Source organism: Coregonus lavaretus (assembly GCF_964263955.1).
Source record: "Coregonus lavaretus genome assembly, chromosome: 17".
In the NCBI taxonomy this organism is placed as follows: domain Eukaryota; kingdom Metazoa; phylum Chordata; class Actinopteri; order Salmoniformes; family Salmonidae; genus Coregonus; species Coregonus lavaretus.
The window spans coordinates 39145823-39162201 of NC_140004.1; the positions used below are offsets into that span (position 1 = coordinate 39145823).

The 16379-nt window shown below is 45.8% G+C and overlaps 1 pseudogene across 1 annotated transcript in view; it reads right to left on the reverse strand.

Annotated features, from left to right (window-relative positions):
• LOC311144391 (importin-11-like) overlaps window positions 1-16379 on the reverse strand; it is a 305649-nt pseudogene that overhangs the window by 100727 nt on the left and 188543 nt on the right. The window lies entirely within an intron of this gene.

The window sequence follows — 16379 nt, forward strand, 5'->3', positions numbered from 1 at the left end:
TACCTTATTTACATTATTATTCAGACCCTTTGCTATGAGACTCGCAATTGAGCTCAGGTGCATCCTGTTTCCATTGATCATACTTGAGATGTTTCTACAACTTGATTGGACTCGACCTGTGGTAAATTCAATTGATTGGACATGATTTGGAAATGCACACACTTGTCTATAACCAAGCCACAAGGTTGAAGGAATTGTACATAGAGCTCCCAGACAGGATTGTGTCGGGGCACAGATCTAGGGAAGGGTACCAAAACATTTCTGCAGTATTGAAGGTCCCCAAGAACACAGCGGCCTCCATCATTCTTAAATGGAAGAAGTTTGGAACCACCAAGACTCTTCCTAGAGCTTGCCGCCCGGCCAAACTGAGCAATCGAGGGAGAAGGGCCTTGGTCATGGTGGTGACCAAGAACCCGATGGTCACTCTGACAGAGCTCCATAGTTCCTCTGTGGGGATGGGAAAACGTTCCAGAAGGACAACCATCTCTGCAGCACTCCACCAATCAGGCCTTTATGTTAGAGTGGCCAGACGGAAGCCACTCCTCAATAAAATGCACATGACAGCTCGCCTGTAATTTGCCAAAAGGCAACTAAAGGACTCTCAGACCATGAGAAACAAGATGTTCTGCTCTGATGAAACCAATATTGAACTCTTTGGCCTGAATGCCAAGCGTCATGTCTGGAGGAAACCTGGCACCATCCCTACGGTGAAGCAAGGGGGTGGCAGCATCATGCTGTGGGGATGTTTTTCAGCGGCATGGACTGGGACACTAGTCAGGATCAAGGGAAAGATGAACAGAGCAATGTTCCAGAGCGCTCAGGACCTCAGACTGGGGTGAAGGTTCAACTTCCAACAGGACAACAACCCTAAGCACACAGCCAAGACAACTCAGGAGTGGCTTCGAGACAAGTCTCTGAATGTCCTTTAGTGGTCCAGCCAGAGCCCGGACTTGAACCCGATCTAACATCTCTGGAGAGACCTGAAAATAGCTGTGCAGCGACGCTCCCCATCCAACCTGACAGAGCTTGAGAGGATCTGCAGAGAAGAATGGGAGAAACTCCTCAAATACAGGTGTGCCAAGTGTGTAGCGTCATACCAAAGAAGACTTGATGCTGTAATCGCTGCAAAAGGTGCTTCAACAGAGTACTGAGTAAAGGGTCTGAATTTTTACGCTACCAGTCAAAAATTTGGACACAACTATTCATTCAAGGATTTTTCTTTATTTTTATATTGTAAAATAATAGTGAAGACATCAAAGCTATGAAATAACACATGGAATCATGTAGTAACCAAAAAAGTGTTAAACAAATCGAAATATATTTTATATTTGAGATTCTTCAATTAGCCACCCTTTGCCTTGATGACAGCTTTGCACACTCTTGGCATTCTCTCAACCAGCTTCATGAAGTAGTCACCTGGAATGCATTTCAATTAAAATGTGTGCCTTCTTAAAAGTTATTTTGTGGAATTTCTTTCTTTCTTAATGCGTTTGAGCCAATCAGTTGTGTTGTGACAAGGTAGGGATGGTTTACAGAAGATAGCCCTATTTGGTAAAAGACCAAGTCCATATTATTTCAAGAACAGCTCAAATAAGCAAAGAGAAACAACAGTCCATCGTTACTTTAAGACATGAAGGTCAGTCAATACGGAACATTTCAAGAACTTTGAAAGTTTCTTCAAGAGCAGTCGCAAAAACCATCAAGCGCTATGATGAAACTGGCTCTCGTGAGGACCGCCACAGGAATGGAAGACCCTGCTGCAGAGGATAAGTTCATTAGAGTTACCAGCCTCAGAAATTGCAGCCCAAATAAATGCTTCAGAGTTCAAGTAACAGACACATCTCAACATTAACTGTTCAGAGGGGACTGTGTGAATCAGGCCTTCATGGTCGAATTGCTGCAAAGAAACCACTACTAAAGGACACCAATAAGAAGAAGAGACCTGCTTGGGAAGAGAAACACGAGCAATGGACATTAGACCGGTGGAAATTTGTCCTTTGGTCTGGAGTCCGAACTTGAGATTTTTGGGTCCACCTGTCGTGTCTTTGTGAGACGCTGTGTGGGTGAACGGATGATGTCCGCATGTGTAGTTCCCACCGTAAAGCATGGAGGAGGAGGTGTTATGGTGTGGGGGTGCTTTGCTGGTGACACTGTCTGTGATTTATTTAGAATTCAAGGCACACTTAACCAGCATGGCTACCACAGCATTCTGCAGCCATATGCCATCCTATCTGGTTTGGGCTTAGTGGGACTATAATTTGTTTTTCAACAGGACAATGACCCAACACACCTCCAGACTGTGTAAGGGCTATTTTACCAAGAAGGAGAGTGATGGAGTGCTGCATCAGATGACCTGGCCTCCACATCCCCTGACCTCAACCCAATTCAGATGGTTTGGGATGAGTCGAATGGCAGAGAAAAGCAGCCAACAAGTGCTCAGCATATGTGGGAACTCCTTCAATACTATTGGAGAAACATTCCAGGTGAAGTGGTTGAGAGAATGCCAAGAGTGTACAAAGCCATCATCAAGGCAAAGGGTGGCTATTTGAAGAATCTCAAACATAAAATATATTTTTATTTGTTTAACACTTCTTTGGTTACTACATGATTCCATATGTGTTATTTCATAGTTTTGATGTCTTCACTGTTATTCTACAATGTAACAAATAGTAAAAAGTAAGAAAAACCCTTGAATGAGTGTGTGTGTGTGTGTGTGTGTGTGTGTGTGTGTGTGTGTGTATGTATATACAGTGAGGAGAACAACTATTTGATACACTGCCGATTTTGCAGGTTGTCCTACTTACAAAGCATGTAGAGGTCTGTAATTTTTATCATAGGTACACTTCAAATGTGAGAGACGGAATCTAAAACAAAAATCCAGAAAATCACATAGTATGATTAAGTAATTAATTTGCATTTTATTGCATGACATAAGTATTTGATACATCAGAAAAGCAGAACTTAATATTTGGTACAGAAACCTTTGTTTGCAATTACAGAGATCATATGTTTCCTGTAGGTCTTGACCAGGTTTGCACACACTGCAGCAGGGATTTTGGCCCACTCCTCCATACAGACCTTCTCCAGATCCATCAGGTTTCGGGGCCGTCGCTGGGCAATACGGACTTTCAGCTCCCTCCAAAGATTTTCTATTGGGTTCAGGTCTGGAGACTGGTTAGGCCACTCCAGGACCTTGAGATGCTTCTTACGGAGCCACTCCTTAGTTGCACTGGCTGTGTGTTTCAGGTCGTTGTCATGCTGGAAGACCCAGCCACGAGCCATCTTCAATGCTCTTACTGAGGGAAGGAGGTTGTTGGCCAAGATCTCGCGATACATGGCCCCATCCATCCTCCCCTCAATACGGTGCAGTCGTCCTGTCCCCTTTGCAGAAAAGCATCCCCAAAGAATGATGTTTCCACCTCCATGCTTCACGTTGGGATGGTGTTCTTGGGGTTGTACTCATCCTTCTTCTTCCTCCAAACACGGCGAGTGGAGTTTAGACCAAAAAGCTCTATTTTTGTCTCATCAGACCACATTACCTTTTCCCATTCCTCCTCTGGATCATCCAGAGGATCATTGGCAAACTTCAGACGGGCCTGGACATGCGCTGTCTTGAGCAGGGGGACCTTGCGTGCACTGCAGGATTTTAATCCATGATGGCATAGTGTGTTACTAATGGTTTTCTTTGAGACTGTGGTCCCAGCTCTCTTCAGGTCATTGACCAGGTCCTGCCGTGTAGTTCTGGGCTGATCCCTCACCTTCCTCATGATCATTGATGCCCCACGAGGTGAGATCTTGCATGGAGCCCCAGACCGAGGGTGATTGACCGTCATCTTGAACTTCTTCCATTTTCTAATAATTGCGCCAACAGTTGTTGCCTTCTCACCAAGCTGCTTGCCTATTGTCCTGTAGCCCATCCCAGCCTTGTGCAGGTCTACAATTTTATCCCTGATGTCCTTACACAGCTCTCTGGTCTTGGCCATTGTGGAGAGGTTGGAGTCTGTTTGATTGAGTGTGTGGACAGGTGTCTTTTATACAGGTAACGAGTTCAAACAGGTGCAGTTAATACAGGTAATGAGTGGAGAACAGGAGGGCTTCTTAAAGAAAAACTAACAGGTCTGTGAGAGACGGAATTCTTACTAGTTGGTAGGTGATCAAATACTTATGTCATGCAATAAAATGCAAATTAATTACTTAAAAATCATACAATGTGATTTTCTGGATTTTTGTTTTAGATTCTGTCTCTCAAAGTTGAAGTGTACCTATGATAAAAATGACAGACCTCTACATGCTTTGTAAGTAGGAAAACCTGCAAAATCGGCAGTGTATCAAATACTTGTTCTCCCCACTGTATATATATATATATATATATATATATATATATATATATATATATATATATATATATATATATATATATATACAGTGAGGGAAAAAAGTATTTGATCACCTGCTGATTTTGTACGTTTGCCCACTGACAAAGACATGATCAGTCTATAATTTTAATGGTATGTTTATTTGAACAGTGAGAGACAGAATAACAAAAAAAAAAATCCAGAAAAACGCATGTCAAAAATGTTATAAATTGATTTGCATTTTAATGAGGGAAATAAGTATTTGACCCCTCTGCAAAAACATGACTTAGTACTTGGTGGCGAAACCCTTGTTGGCAATCACAGAGGTCAGACGTTTCTTGTAGTTGGCCACCAGGTTTGCACACATCTCAGGAGGGATTTTGTCCCACTCCTCTTTGCAGATCTTCTCCAAGTCATTAAGGTTTCGAGGCTGTCGTTTGGCAATTTGAACCTTCAGCTCCCTCCACAGATTTTCTATGGGATTAAGGTCTGGAGACTGGCTAGGCCACTCCAGGACCTTAATGTGCTTCTTCTTGAGCCACTCCTTTGTTGCCTTGGCCATGTGTTTTGGGTCATTGTCATGCTGGAATACCCATCGACGACCCATTTTCAATGCCCTGGCTGAAGAAAGGAGGTTCTCACCCACGATTTGACAGTACATGGCCCCGTCCATCGTCCCTTTGATGCGGTGAAGTTGTACTGTCCCCTTAGCAGAAAAACACCCCCAAAGCATAATGTTTTCACCTCCATGTTTGACGGTGGGAATGGTGTTCTTGGGGTCATAGGCATCATTCCTCCTCCTCCAGACATGGCGAGTTGAGTTGATGCCAAAGAGCTTGATTTTGGTCTCATCTGACCACAACACTTTCACCCAGTTCTCCTCTGAATCATTCCGATGTTCATTGGCAAACTTCAGACGGCCCTGTATATGTGCTTTCTTGAGCAGGGGGACATTGCGTGCGCTGCAGGATTTCAGTCCTTCACAGCGTAGTGTGTTACCAATTATTTTCTTGGTGACTATGGTCCCAGCTGCCTTGAGATCATTAACAAGATCCTCCCGTGTAGTTCTGGGCTAATTACTCACCGTTCTCATGATCATTGCAACTCCACGAGGTGAGATCTTGCATGGAGCCCCAAGCCGAGGGAGATTGACAGTTCTTTTGTGTTTCTTCCATTTGCGAATAATCGCACCAACTGTTGTCACCTTCTCACCAAGCTGCTTGCCGATGGTCTTGTAGCCCATTCCAGCTTTGTGTAGGTCTACAATCTTGTCCCTGACATCCTTGGAGAGCTCTTTGGTCTTGGCCATGGTGGAGAGTTTGGAATCTGATTGATTGATTGCTTCTGTGGACAGGTGTCTTTTATACAGGTAACAAGCTGAGATTAGGAGCACTCCCTTTAAGAGTGTGCTCCTAATCTCAGCTCGTTACCTGTATAAAACACACCTGGGAGCCAGAAATCTTTCTGATTGAGAGGGGGTCAAATACTTATTTCCCTCATTAAAATGCAAATCAATTTATAACATTTTTAACATGCGTTTTTCTGGATTTTTTTTTTGTTATTCTGTCTCTAACTGTTCAAATAAACCTACCATTAAAATTATAGACTGATCATTTCTTTGTCAGTGGGCAAACATACAAAATCAGCAGGGGATCAAATACTTTTTTCCCTCACTGTATATATATATACAGTTGAAGTCGGAAGTTTACATACACTTAGGATGGAGTCATTAAAACTTTTTTTCAACCACTCCACAAATTTCTTGTTAACAAACTATAGTTTTGGCAAGTCGGTTAGGACATCTACTTTGTGCATGACACAAGTAATTCTTCCAACAATTGTTTACAGACTGATTATTTCACTTATAATTCACTGTATCACAATTCCAGTGGGTGAGAAGTTTACATAAACTAAGTTGACTGTGCCTTTAAACTGCTTGGAAAATTTCAGAAAATGATGTCATGGCTTTAGAAGCTTCTGATAGGCTAATTGACATAATTTGAGTCAATTGGAGGTGTACCTGTGGATGTATTTCAAGTCCTACCTTCATACTCAGTGGCTCTTTGCTTGACATCATGGGAAAATCAAAAGAAATCAGCCAAAACCGCAGGAAAAAAATGGTAGACCTCCACAAGTCTGGTTCATCCTTGGGAGCAATTTCCAAATGCCTGAAGGTACCACGTTCATCTGTACAAACAATAGTGCGCAAGTATAAACACCATGGGACCACGGAGCCGTCATAACGCTCAGGAAGGAGACGCGTTCTGTCTCCTAGAGATGAACGTACTTTGGTACGAAAAGTGAAAATCAATCCCAGAACAACAGCAAAGGACCTTGTGAAGATGCTGGAGGAAACAGGTACAAAAGTATCTATATCCACAGTAAAACGAGTCCTATATCGACATAACCTAAAAGGCTGCTGAGCAAGGAAGAAGCCACTGCTTCAAAACTGCCATAAAAAACCAGACTATGGTTTGCAACTGCACATGGGAACAAAGATCATACTTTTTGGAGAAATGTCCTCTGGTCTGATGAAACAAAAATATAATTGTTTGGCAATAATTACCATCGTTATGTTTGGAGGAAAAAGGGGGTCGGCTTGCAAGCCGAAGAACACAATCCCAACAGTGAAGCACGGGGGTGGCAGCATCATGCTGTGGGGGTGTATTGCTACAGGAGGGACTGGTGCACTTCACAAAATAAATGGCATCATGAGGAAGGAAAATTATGTGGATATATTCAAGCAACATCTTAAGACATAAGTCAGGAAGTTAAAGCTTGGTCGCAAATGGGTCTTCCAAATGGACAATGACCCCAAGCATATTTCCAAAGTTGTGGCAAAATGGCTTAAGGACAACAAAGTCAAGGTATTGGAGTGGCCATCATAAAGCCCTGACCTCAATCCTATAGAACATTTGTGGGCAGAACTGAAAAAGTGTGTGCGAGCAAGGAGGCCTCCAAACCTGACTCAGTTACTCCTGCTCTTTCAGGAGGAATGCGTCAAAATTCACCCAATTTATTGTGGGAAGCTTGTGGAATGCTACCTGAAACGTTTGACCCAAGTTAAACAATTTAAAGCCAATGCTACGAAATACTAATTGAGTGTATGTAAACCTCTGACCCACTGGGATTGTGATGAAATAAATAAAAGCTGAAATAAATCATTTTCTCTACTATTATTCTGACATTTCACATTCTTAAAATATAGTGGTGATCCTAACTGACCTAAGACAGTGAATTTTTACATTTTAGTCATTTAGCAGACAATCTTATCCAGAGCGACTTACAGGAGCAATCAGGGTTAAGTGCCTTGCTCAAGGGCACATCGACAGATTTTTCACCTAGTCAGCTCAGGAATTAGAACCAGCAACGTTTCGGTTACTGGCACAACGCTCTTAACCACTAAGCTACCTGCCGCCCTTTTTACTAGGATTAAATGTCAGGAATTGTGAAAAACTGAAATTAAATGTATTTGGCTAAGGTGTATGTAAACTTCCGACTTCAACTGTATAAATATAAATGAGAGAGAGAGAAATCAAAGAGCTATATCAAATGAATATGCCACCATTTTAAATACTACATTAGCAGGAGAAGGAAAAAGTAACATTACCTTATCCTTCCTCAATTCCTTCTGTGTCCCTCTCCCGGTCAATTTCTCAAAACGTCTCATCCAAATGTGAATACTTGATGGTCGATTTAGCTTTAACATTCTCAGTTGGTTTTCTACTAAAATACGTTATTGCTTCTCCTCCTAAAGTTTGTAGAACAGAACTAACCAATGCGTAATGTAAACTAGCACGCGCCATGTCCGATTCATATAAGGAACTAACCATAATGCGCACATCTCTTACAAAATGCCTGTTTGTCGGACAAAGGACCTTCACATACTCATGTAAAGCCCAGCTCATTGGCTATCTAGCTAGCTATGTTTCAGAACGATAGGTGGTCATTGGACCAAGATACAGTCAATCAAGTGAACACTGCCTGTCTCATTGGTGCGTAATGAGGTCATTGCCTCATATACTAAAATCGTTTTTTGGGGGGGGAAATACCTAATGTAGAATGATGAAGCAGTTTGGTTGTATTCTTGAGTGTCTTAACTGGGTAAAAGCAGGTTTAGCGTTTCTTATTACATCGATTGTTTTGTTGAAAGTTGAATGAGTCAGATTTCATGACACAAGCTGTATACAACATGGATTGTGTTAGGATATAAAAATGGATTTTATCAAACAACTATTCTACACTTTATCTCTGGGACCCTCAAGATGACAAATCAGAGCAAGATTACTGAATGTAAATATATTATTTACCTTCAGATGTGAATGTATCAAACCTGTGTCACGATCGTCGCAGAGAGTAGACCAATGCGCAGCGTTAGTTGCAAACATATTTATTTATTTAATGAATGCACGAACAAAACAACAAAACGAAAACGTGACGTCCTCGGTATAACACAACCGAAACAGAACAAACCAAACGGAACAAGATCCCACAAACACAAAGGGAAAACAGACAGTTTAAATATGGCTCCCAATCAGAGACAACCAGCAACAGCTGACACTCGTTGCCTCTGATTGGGAGCCACTCTGGCCAACATAGAAATAGCACCCATAGAATACACCATAGAACAAAAACACATAGAACTTACACACCCTGGCTCAACATATAGAGTCCCCAGAGCCAGGGTGTGACAGTACCCCCCCCCCCCCCAAAGGCGCGGACTGCGACCGCGCCTGAACAACAACAAACCAGGGGAGGGCTGGGTGGGCATTCCTCCTCGGAGGCGGTTCCGGCTCCGGGCTAGACCACCACCCTCTAATAATCCCCCCGTAGCGCCCCTGGTCCGGTCTGGCCCCGCTGGCTGGAGCTGAACTGGACATCGTAGGAGCGGATAGCTTCAGCTCCGGTGTGGAGCAGCTGACCGGTACCTGACCAGGCACCGGTGACCCAGGCACGGGTTGCGCCGGACTGACGACGCACACCCCTACGCTTGGTGCGTGGAGCAGGAACGGGCCGGACCGGGCTGACGATGCGCACCCCTGGCTTGGTGCGTGGAGCAGCTACGGGCCGGACCGGGCTGACGATGCGCACCCCTGGCTTGGTGCGTGGAGCAGCAACGGGCTGGACCGGGCTGACGATGCGCACCCCTGGCTTAGTGCGTGGAGCCGGAACGGGCCTTACCGGGCTGATGATGCGCACCCCTGGCTTGGTGCGTGGAGCCGGAACGGGCCTTACCGGGCTGACGACTCGCACCCCTGGCTTGGTGCGTGGAGCAGCAACGGGTCGGACCGGGCTGACGATGCGCACCCCTGGCTTGGTGCGTGGAGCCGGAACGGGCCTTACCGGGCTGACGACTCGCACCCCTGGCTTGGTGCGTGGAGCAGCAACGGGCCTTACCAGGCTGACGTCTCGCACCCCTGGCTTGGTGCGAGTAGCAGGAACAGGCCGGGCCGGGCTGGCGACGCGCACCGTAGGTTTGGTGCGAGTGGCAGGAACAGGCCGGGCCGGGCTGGCGACGCGCACCGTAGGTTTGGTGCGAGTGGCAGGAACAGGCCGGGCCGGGCTGGCGACGCGCACAGTAGGCTTGGTGCGAGTAGCAGGAACAGGCCGGGCTGGGCTGGCGACGCGCACCGTAGGCTTGGTGCGAGTGGCAGGAACAGGCCAGGCCGGGCTGGCGACGCGCACCGTAGGCTTGGTGCGAGTGGCAGGAACAGGCCGGGCCGGGCTGGCGACGCGCACCGTAGGCTTGGTGCGAGTGGCAGGAACAGGCCGGGCCGGGCTGGCGACGCGCACCGTAACCTTGGTGCGAGTGGCAGGAACAGGCCGGGCCGGGCTGGCGACGCGCACTGTAGACTTGGTGCGAGTGGCAGGAACATGCCGGGCTGGGCTGGCGACGCGCACCGTACACTTGGTGCGAGGGGCAGGAACAGGCCGGGCCGGGCTGGCGACGCGCACCGTACACTTGGTGAGAGGGGCAGGAACAGGCCGGGCCGGGCTGGCGACGCGCACCGTACACTTGGTGCGAGAAGCAGGAACAGGCCGGGCCGGGCTGGCGACGCGCACCGTACACTTGGTGCGAGGGGCAGGAACAGGCCGGACCGTACTGGGAACACACACCACTGGCCTTAAACGGGGATCAGGAACGGGCCAGACCGGACTGGCAATACACCTCAGTACCTCTCGCCGCGCCTCTACATCTTCCTTCCCTCTTCTCACCAATGGCTCCCGTAACCTGGTGGCCTTCTGAATTCGCCCCTTGTCTGCCTCCGTCAGCCCCGTCGTCCATGCCCTGTGCCCCCCCCTAAAAATGTTTTGGGGTTGCCTCTCGTCCATCCGACGACGACACTGATTACGCCGTTGCTCCTCTCTCCGTCGCGCCTCTACCGTCTCCTTCCATGGCCGGCGATCCATCCCGGCCTGCATTTCCTCCCAGGTCCAGGACCCCTGCCCGTCCAAGATCTGCTCCCACGTCCAGGCTGCCTGCTCCTGGACACGCTGCTTGGTCCTGGTATGGTGGGATCTTCTGTCACGATCGTCGTAGAGAGTAGACCAATGCGCAGCGTTAGTTGCAAACATATTTATTTATTTAATGAATGCACGAACAAAACAACAAAACGAAAACGTGACGTCCTCGGTATAACACAACCGAAACAGAACAAACCAAACGGAACAAGATCCCACAAACACAAAGGGAAAACAGACAGTTTAAATATGGCTCCCAATCAGAGACAACCAGCAACAGCTGACACTCGTTGCCTCTGATTGGGAGCCACTCTGGCCAACATAGAAATAGCACCCATAGAATACACCATAGAACAAAAACACATAGAACTTACACACCCTGGCTCAACATATAGAGTCCCCAGAGCCAGGGTGTGACAACCTGTCGCGGTGATAAAAGTGTTTTATTGTTGTGCACTATCCTCAAACAATAGCATGGTCTTTTTTTGCTGTAATAGCTACTGTAAATTGGACACTGCAGTTAGATGAACAATAATTTAAGCTTTCTGCCCATATAAGACACGTTTATGTCCCGGAAAATTGGCTGTTGTTTACAATGTAATTGTAGTCACATTATGCATAATGAGCAACAACTGTCCTGTTTATGGGACACCGATCCAGTAGAGGTTAATCCATTTTAGAATAAGGCTGTAACGTAACAAAATGTGGAAAAAGTCAAGGGGTCTAAATACTTTCTGAATGCACTGTATATCAGGAGATCATGTGCAAATAAGTTTGGTTTATATTCAAGTTTACCAATACTGATACCTGTTACATTTGGGTCATGTCTAATTCCTTCTGCAAGCGGTTCAATTGTCAGTGCAAATGGGAGGGGGGAGAGAGGATATCCCAGTCTTATGCCCCTTTCTAAAGCAATTTAATCAGATCATGTATTATTTGTGTATATTTTTATTACATGTATTATTTCTGCTGAAAAGTTGAAAGCTTCCAAAGTTTTGAATAGAAAAGACCATTCAAGAGGGTCGAAAGCCTTTTTGGCATCAACAGCCATTATTAATAAATCAAAATCTTGTTTTTAGCGTATTGTATTGAACTGAAACATGTTCCTGTATTTGTGTGTAAATTTTATATTTTTAATAAACCCTGTTTCATTGATATGTATCAAGATGGTAAGATTTTTGCCATTCTATTGCTTATGAGCTTTGTTATTTTGTTATTGTCACAATTTAATAGACTTATGGATCTGTAATCAGCAGGGGACTCCTGGTTTTAATATAACTGAAATAACTGTTTAATACATGAAACTAGGAAGCACAAACTTGAGTGACGTGTGTTGTCATTTGTGTAAATAGGGGTGCGACTTTGTCCCAAAATGTTAAATAAAATATTATGGGAAAGCCGTCCATTCCTGGTGTTTTTATCAGCACAAATGTTTTAATAGTATCTAATATTTCTTTTTGGGTGATCTGTCTTCATGGTGATTATTTTTTGTCTGCTGATAGTACTCTCCCGAGTGGCGCAGTGGTCTAAGACACTGCATCGCAGTGCTAGCTGTGCCACTAGAGATCCTGGTTTGAATCCAGGCTCTGTCGTAGCTGGCTGCGACTGGGAGACCCATGGTGTGGCGCACAATTAGGGTAGGGGAGGGAATGGCTGGCAGGGATGTTGATAGAGCATGGTGTTTGTAATGCCAGGGTTATGGGTTTGATTCCCACGGGGGGCCAGTATGAAAAAACAACATAATAACAACAAAAATAAATCAAATACATTTTTGCACTTACTAACTGTAAGTCGCTCTGGATAAGAGTGTCTGCTAAATGAAAAAAAAAAAAAAAAACATTGCTTCAGGGTTGTTGAGTCTAAGAAAGCTGTAGCTGTTGTTTAATTCTGATTTATATAGATTTTCATAGAAGCTTTTAAAATTGGCATTAATCGCATTGCTGTTTCTATATAACACATTTGTATCTTTATCTTTTAAAATCACAACTGGTTTGGCATGTATTCATTTTTGTGAGGCTGCGAGATACCAGGTTTATTTTCCATTAAGTAGTATGCTTTATTTGAGTTTAACCTGTAGTTGTTGGCTCTCATCAAAAGTAAAATACCTTATTCCTGCTTAAGTTCAGAAATTGTATTTTCTTCTTTACCCTGTAAAGCTTTTTTATGGGCTTTTTATTTAATTTTAATTTCTAACTCAGATTTAACTTTTGCACAGTATGAGATTACCATTCCCCTAATGTACGCCTTAAAAGCATCCCACATTATATCGGGGGTCAGCTTTTATCTGTCCTCTATGTGAGTAGTCATCCTGTACTTCGCTCCGCAGGTAATATGACACATTACATTACAATGGAACGATTTGATTAGTGTAATGTTAGCTAGCTACATAGTTGTATTTGTATCAAAGATAAAGGTTAGCTAGCTACATAGTTGTATTTGTATCAAAGATAAAGGTGTAGTATAGAGAAACTATCGAGGTTAGCTAGCCAGCTACATTTGTTCGCAGCGACGCCGTTTTTCAAACAAAGTCAACACCACAGCCATTGCTAGCTAGCCAACACTACCAGCTAGCAGTACTGTAGCAGCTAAATACAATATAATTTTAGTCAATGAGAATTTTGCAACATAAAACTTCCCTTTCTGAACATTCGAGATGTGTAGTCCACTTGTGTAGCTAGCATGACTGACTTTGTGCTAGCTAGCCAACGTTAAATTATTGCTGCGTTATGAAAGGAACTAGACACGGACACAAATTATCTGTTTAGTGTGTTAACACACTATTGGTAGTTTGTTGTAACCAAGTATCGGTGCTAAACCGTGTGTTATTGGATGCTAGCATGCTAGTTAGCTATGGCGTCATAGGATACGGTGCCCTGGGCGGTTTTCATGGAAGAATACTGTACCAAGTTAGCTAGCTGAATAAAGTAAGTTAGAGTCTATTCCTAGAAACATTGAACCGCTGTAGTTTACAACAATTATAATTTCTAAAGTGGAAGTTGGGAGAGATATATTCGGGTGTTTCAGTGAAACAATTATAGTTTCTGAGGTGGAAGTTGGGAGAGTTATATTTGGGAGTTGTGGTGAGGGAGGCCCTGCTCTCTCCTTTCCCAGATGTTTAGTTCATTTCATTCCGATCTCCTCTGCATTATTGTAGCCATTTGCTGCAGCCTGTCAACTATGCCTCTGCCTATCCCTGTTCTCTCCTCTCCGCACAGGCTACACAAACGCCTCACACCGCGTGGCTGCTGCCTCTCTAACCTGGTGGTCCCTGCACGCACCACCCACCTGGAGTTCCAGGTCTCAGGCAGCCTCTGGAACTGCCGTTCTGCTGCCAACAAGGCAGAGTTCATCCCAGCCTATGCTACCCTCCAGTCCCTCGACTTCTTGGCGCTGACGGAAACATGGATTACCACTGAAAACACTGCTACTCCTACTGCTCTCTCCTCGTCTGACCATGTGTTCTCGCATACCCCGAGAGCATCTGGTCAGCGGGGTGGTGGCACAGGAATCCTCATCTCTCCCAAGTGGACATTCTCAATTTTTCCACTAACCCATCTGTCTATCTCCTCATTTGAATTCCATGCTGTCACAGTCACTAGCCCATTTAAGCTTAATATCCTTGTCATCTATCGCCCTCCAGGTTCCCTTGGAGAGTTCATCAATGAGCTTGACGCCTTGATAAGTTCCTGTCCTGAGGATGGCTCACCCCTCACAGTTCTGGGGGATTTCAACCTCCCTACGTCTACATTTGACTCATTTCTCTCTGCCTCCTTCTTTCCACTCCTCTCCTCTTTTGACCTCACCCTCTCACCGTCCCCCCCTACTCACAAGACACGGCAATACGCATGACCTCATCTTTACTAGATGCTGTTCTTCTACTAATCTCACTGCAACTCCCCTCCATGTCTCCGACCACTACTTTGTATCCTTTTCTCTTTCGCTCTCCTCCAACACTACTCACTCTGCCCCTACACAGATGGTAATGCGCCGCCACAACCTTCGCTCTCTCTCTCCCGCTAATCTCTCCTCTTCCATCCTATCATCTCTTCCCTCTGCTCAAGCCTTCTCCCTCCAATCTCCTGATTCTGCCTCCTCAACCCTCCTCTCCTCCCTTTCTGCATCCTTTGACTCTCTATGTCCCCTATCCTCCCGGCCGGCTCGGTCCTCCCCTCCAGGGGATGACTCATTGCGAGCTCACAGAACAGAGCTCCGGGCAGCTGAGCGGAAATGGAAGAAAACTAGACTCCCTGCGGACCTGGCATCTTTTCACTCCCTCCTCTCTACATTTTCTTCATCTGTTTCTGCTGCTAAGGCCACTTTCTACCACTCTAAATTCCAAGCATCTGCCTCTAACCCTAGGAAGCTATTTGCCACATTCTCCTCCCTGCTGAATCCTCCCCCCCCCCCCCCCTCCTCCCTCTCTGTGGATGACTTCGTCAACCACTTTAAAAAGAAGGTTGACGACATCCGATCCTCGTTTGTTAAGTCAAATGACACTGCTGGTCCTGCTAACACTGCCCTACCCTATGCTTTGACTTCTTTCTCCCCTCTCTCTCCAGATAAAATCTTGCGACTTGTGACTGCAGGCCGCCGAACAACCTGCCCGCTTGACCCTATCCCCTCCTCTCTTCTCCAGACCATCTCCGGTGACCTTCTCCCCTACCTCACCTCGCTGATCAACTCATCCTTGACCGCTGGCTATGTCCCTTCCGTCTTCAAGAGAGCGAGAGTTGCACCCCTTCTCAAAAAAACAACACTCGATCCCTCTGATGTCAACAACTACAGACCAGTATCCCTTCTTTATTTTCTTTCCAAAACTATTGAGCGTGCCGTCTTTAGCCAACTCTCTTACTATCGCTCTCAGAATGACCTTCTTGATCCAAACCAGTCAGGTTTCAAGACTGGTCATTCAACTGAGACTGCTCTTCTCTGTGTCACGGAGGCTCTCCGCACTGCTAAAGCTAACTCTCTCTCCTCTGCTCTTGTCCTTCTAGACCTGTCTGCTGCCTTTGATACTGTGAAACATCAGATCCTCCTCTCCACCCTCTCCGAGCTGGGCATCTCCGGCGCGGCTCACTCTTGGATTGCATCCTACCTGACCGGTCGCTCCTACCAAGTGGCGTGGCGAGAAGCTGTCTCCGCACCACGTGCTCTCACCACTGGTGTCCCCCAGGGCTCAGTTCTAGGCCCTCTCCTATTCTCGCTTTACACCAAGTCACTTGGCTCTGTCATATCCTCACATGGCCTCTCCTATCATTGCTACGCTGACGATACACAACTAATCTTCTCCTTTCCCCCTTCTGATAACCAGGTGGCGAATCGCATCTCTGCATGTCTGGCAGACATATCAGTATGGATGACGGATCACCACCTCAAGCTGAACCTTGGCAAGACGGAGCTGCTCTTCCTCCCGGGGAAGGACTGCCCGTTCCATGATCTCGCCATCACGGTTGACAACTCCGTTGTGTCCTCCTCCCAGAGTGCGAAGAGCCTTGGCGTGACCCTGGACAACACCCTGTCGTTCTCCGCTAACATCAAGACGGTGACACGATCTTGTAGGTT